Genomic DNA, 5,563 nt, shown 5'->3' on the forward strand with positions numbered 1-5,563 from the left:
GGAATACTGGACAAGGGGGGAAAAAGCAAGAGAGAGAGAGGATGTTCAGCTAGAGGCAGAGGCATGCCAGAAGGATGGAGATGGGTTTGTACATGTAGCTGAATGCACCAGGTACTGCATATGCATTGCACTTGTTCACAAAACTGCCACACTTCCAGACAAGCGGCAAAACCACCAGACCTTTACTTGTTTTAGAATAGTAGAATATAAACGTACAGCTTAGTTTTCCCAAAGGCAAAAACCTTCAGATAAAGAACACTGCTTTTACATGAACAAATACAGTCTTTGTTTCTCTTGGGCACATACCCCCTCTTCCGAGGGACACACATTACCCACCTAACAAAACGGGCACTATCCTTTTCACATCCTGGAAGCAATAAAAACCACACACAAAGTGTTTTATCCTGTTTCGTAAGAAGCCCTCCTACTTTTGCAGAAGGGTGAAATAAACACGTGAACCTTGAGATTGAATAGTACTTGAAAGCAAGACCCTGAACAGCTGGGGAGTTGCACCAAATCTGAGGTTTCAGTCATCTTTTAAAATGATCTCACACCTCTGCTGACCACCTCTGTAGCAATATCCACACTTCTAAACTCAAAGCATTATATCCAGGAAAGAGGTAAAAAATAGACTTATAAATATTATTTTTCTTTAATAATCGAATCCCAGAAAACCTGAACAGCTCAAAGACCAGATCCATGGTAGGACCTTGAGCACAACCCAGAAACTGGCTCCAAAAGGGAGGCTGTGACCATCCCGGGGCGTGTCATGAATGCCTGGAGCAGAACAAGATGCTCCTATTCACTGCGCTAACTTAGAGCATATTAGATATCCTCTTCTATATTCCCTACCAAAGCAGTAACACTGGGGCAGCATTTTCCTGAAGTGTGTTCACATCTGGAAACCTTTACTCAGCAAAACATCAAGGCACAGGCTGAAGTCGTCGGTTTCTGCTCAGCAATGCCCACCGAAATAAGGGCATGTGCTTAGCAAGGAAACTCTTATGTGGTTCAGTACAGTGTAACCTGAACCTATTTTTCTGGATGTCCCCCATGAAGGAGACTCCAGTCCCCTCTTCTGTACAAGGTTCTTCCAAAATATGGCATTTTTCATCAGTACCCCACTCCAGAAGCATTCAGCTTTCTCCTGGTGCTCAGACCACAAGTACAGAGCTCTCCCAGTAAATCTGACCACGTAACCCACAGGAATTGCTGGCATTTCCCCGCTTCCATCTCTTCGGTTCTTGCAGAGAAAGAAAAGTGAAAGCCCCAAGGTGCTTGTTTTCTCAAAAAGCATCTCCCGCAGCCGTGGCCGATACAGCCCCAATCCCAACCCTTCAAACAGAGCACCCGCAGGTTCGTACAGGTCGGGAGCACAATGTGACCATCCACCCTGCCAGGACAGGAAGAGCCAGCGCACGCATGGGTGGGTGGCGGGTGACATGGCAACAGAAGGATTAGCTAGCGATATTCAGGGATTATTTGCATTTCAAAGTATACACATTGCTAACATAGGAAAAACCAAAGTTGGGAGAGACACTGGGGAGGAGAGAGGGATTAAAAATAAGACAAACTGGTCCCTTCCCTCCTCATTCAACACCACCTTGCATATGGCAGAGAAGATGCTACAAGTATTTAAGCTAAGGAAAAAAAATTCTTTAAAATGCAAAGGCCAAATTGTGCAATGTATTTTATGTGCCTGCAGGCTAGAGATTAAACCCACAAAGGATTTACCCAGCCCGCGGAAACAGGGAACATGCCAAACAATTACAAAAAAAAGTTGCGAAACAGATCTAGATGGTGATTTATATCATTCATCTTTTAAACCTGAAATTCCTTATTGTTTTTTAATTAAAAAGCAATTCCGGACTGAAGGTAAGAGTGAGCTCACTATGTTGTCTTTTTATCTCAAGAGATCGGAAAATAATCACTTATATTTGAAAGAGGAAGAAAATTTAGAAAGCATTGTTTCCCTCAACACATCAGTTTACTAACAGCATCGTGGAGGTTTCAAGGACAGAAAGCCTCAAAAATCTCAACAAGCCAACTAATCACTTGGATGCCTTAACATCATTGAAGTGTAAAAGATTGGGCACCCAAAGGCGATTGGCTGAAATGAAAGCATAAATATGGAAGTGCAATGGCACAAGGAGGGCACAGCACACACCAGGAGCCAACGTGTCTGGTGACTGCAGGCATTTGGAGAATTGAACAAATGGACAGAGATACACCCCTCAGTCATGGATCAGGAGTGCTGGTGTTGACTGTAAGTTTACATATATCATCTTCAAAGGCAGAAAGTTGAGGTTACAAGAAGTGAAAAAAAAAAAAAAATCACTGCTTTCAGAAGGACAGGAGAGGTGCCCAACACCAGCACGAATACTGAGGCTCCAGGACAAACAGCATGGCCCCTCTGTCAGCAAAGGAAGGGAATCTGCTCCTTGTATCCTTCTGCACCCCAACTGGCTACTATCAGTGGGGAAGGCATTGGACCTCCAGCCGAAAGTCACAGGAAGCAAGCAGCCAAGGGCTAATGGGTTACGATGCAAAAGCCTGTGCAACATGTCCCCAAAACACAGGGGGGACAGCTCCAGGCTCTGGCCAACACCTTGAACTTGGCATGTCAGAGGAGGGAGATGAAGACCCCACCTCTGCTCTGGGACACTGTCAGGGCATGGGGAGGCAGTCACCAGCACCCAGCAGAGGAGGCAGCAGGAGGGCTGTGCCACCTTTTTGTCACCTGATTGCAGGAGTCGTCCAAGTCTCATGGGCACTACACACAGGGCTCAGGGCCGTGGCACATTGCCATGATTTCACATCTACCTCAGGCAGAGCCGGCTGCGAGTGTGCAATCGCCGAGTGGTCGGTCATTTAACACCGGTGTAAATCTGTCTACGGGGTACCTGCTGTCAGACAGCAAGGGGCTTGAGTTCCCCACCCTGCCAACTCTGCTGCAACCGCGGGTAACCTGACTCCCAGCCATCTATTGGCATAGAGGTGAACAACTAGGTCATGGTGACTTCTTACTGGATCCGTGATAATCGCAGTATCCATGGAGCAAGACAGGATATTGCATGTAGATTTCAAAGTAAATAAGCATCAGAAAAGAACACCGAGGCAGGAGCTGTCTGTGCATTCGGAGAGAGAGGTGACTGACTTCCAGGCACTCACCACAGATGCTTCTCCCCAGCCATCCCTGAACCACCCCACCTCTCAAAAGGTGACTGTCCCTCTGCCCACCATTTTACTGTGGGAACTAACAGACACTCACCGTATGATGGGTAAGATCACGAGAGCAGCAATTCCCAGAAGTCTGGAGCATGACTATTAATGAGCACACTTCTGTTAATTAAATTAATTTTTCTACACTAGCAAGTAAGAACAAAAATACCAAAAAAGAGCTTGACCCAACTGACAAACCTGTGCTTTAGTGAGATGGCAGTAATCATGATCTATCAAAACAAAAGCTGTGCCAACAGCCCAAGGAGTGTGACCACCAGTTCTGCCGGGGCTACAGACCAGAAAGTTATTTTAAACAAAAGAGCTGAGCCTGACGACGTGTTATCCGTTTGAGAGGGAGAGGAAAGAGCTTTGGCTCAGACTATTTTTGGGGTTCAAGTGCTGCACGTCATGCCCAAATAAGCAGACTTCGAGAGGTTGCTAAGAACAACAGCAAATTTAGCTTTTTGCTGACCACCAGTTCTGCCGGGGCTACAGACCAGAAAGTTATTTTAAACAAAAGAGCTGAGCCTGACGACGTGTTATCCGTTTGAGAGGGAGAGGAAAGAGCTTTGGCTCAGACTATTTTTGGGGTTCAAGTGCTGCACGTCATGCCCAAATAAGCAGACTTCGAGAGGTTGCTAAGAACAACAGCAAATTTAGCTTTTTGCTTAATAATATGTTTTAAAAGAAGAAAACATTCCAGCGCCTGCAGCCCTGCCCTCCCCACCTGCCTGTGCAGACATACTGTATTACCCACTCTTGGCACCCTGACTGGTAATTCAGTATCACAATACACACACGCCAGCTACCATCAGGCAACACCTGTCTGATTTCACAGCAAACCCCCTCTCCGGAAAGTGTGTCAACAAAGGGTTTAAAGGAAAAAACAACACACTTTTCACCTCTCAAATGGAGAAATTTTGCTAGAAAGGACAGAATTCTCCTGGAAGTAAGGGTTGGGTGCAATACATGGATTTTCACTGAGCGTTCAATTCCCCTGAAAAACTCTGATGCAGCAAAATCCCCCAAGCACTACTTTGGAAATCTACCTCTAATATCGGTATTACCATCTGATCTAGCCGAGGGATTATGGCCCCTAAGTCTTTAAAAGGAGCAGGGTACAGCCAGCTCTGCAAATGCTGATGGATGTCAACTTGAAGGTGATCCCAGACGCTGGCTTTGTGGCGTGACAGCTCCCCGAGTGCTTTCTGCTCAGATCAACAGGTCTTTCAAATCTTTCACAAACTTCTTTCAAGAAGTCACGTTTTAGTTCAACTCAGTTAAACACTAGATTCACTCTACCTGATGTTTTCAAAGCCCTTGGTCAGCTGTGCTTTCTCCCCTGTCAAACTCCAAGAAGGGGAGAAAAGGACAAGGTTGGAAGAGTGGCAAAGCAACATTTCCTTGCACCAAAGAATTTGGAGATGAGAACAAGGAGTCTCAAAGACATAGGAAATCACCTGCATAAGGTTTATTCATTTAGGAGAAAAAAAGGCAGTGGGAAAAAAGGAAGTTATCTACTAAGAATAAAAACCTGAGATTTACACATACATCTTAAATGTTTTTGCTTTGATGAACAGTGATTTAACTTTTCATTCACAAAAAACTGTTGGAGGCATGACGGGTGGGGGCTGGGGACAGGACACACCAGATAAATGTGTGTGGGGACACACTCTTAGGAATGAACCGAAGGATGATCAGCAGGGAAGCTCAAGAAGAGCTCTACCAGGAGTGCTGTGGACAGGGACATTTTCCATCAGGTTTAACCTTTGGCTCAGCATAATCTAAACTCCACTGCTTACTAGCTGTCTTGTCGCAGCTACGGTTTGAGGCCCTGTATCTCATCAGGCTCCAGAGAAAGCAGAGGGTGAACATCGCAAGCACCCTCTCTATCCTGCCTGTGATTTGAATCAGTGATCATCAGCCCTAACCTGCCTACAGATCCACCACGCACAACCACCACCCCCAGACCCACAGCACTAGCGAGATGTGCCTGCAAGCATCCCGGACCTGAAGGGAAATCCAGGATGGCCAGGAGCAGGAGGGGATACTGGCACAACCCCACAAGCGCTTTGCAGCCGTTTACCAGGCTTCTCCACCCCGGGGCAAAGGAAAAACCACGTCACCCTCATTTCCCCCTTGGGGAAGGGCAGCGATTCACCCAAGGGCGCCCGCCTTTCAGGAGACTTAAACTTCGTTTTCCCCTTGAGCTCCTCTGCCCCCTCCCCGTCCCCGCGCACGAACGGTGCTGACGAGCTGTTAAAATCCTTCCTCCGAGCGCTTTTCCCCAGGAGCCGCAGCCAAAGGCCGCCTGTTGCCACCTGTCAGTCGCGGGGATTAA

This window comes from Eurypyga helias, unplaced genomic scaffold, assembly GCF_000690775.1.
Source record: "Eurypyga helias isolate BGI_N326 unplaced genomic scaffold, ASM69077v1 scaffold35183, whole genome shotgun sequence".
NCBI lineage: Eukaryota > Metazoa > Chordata > Aves > Eurypygiformes > Eurypygidae > Eurypyga > Eurypyga helias.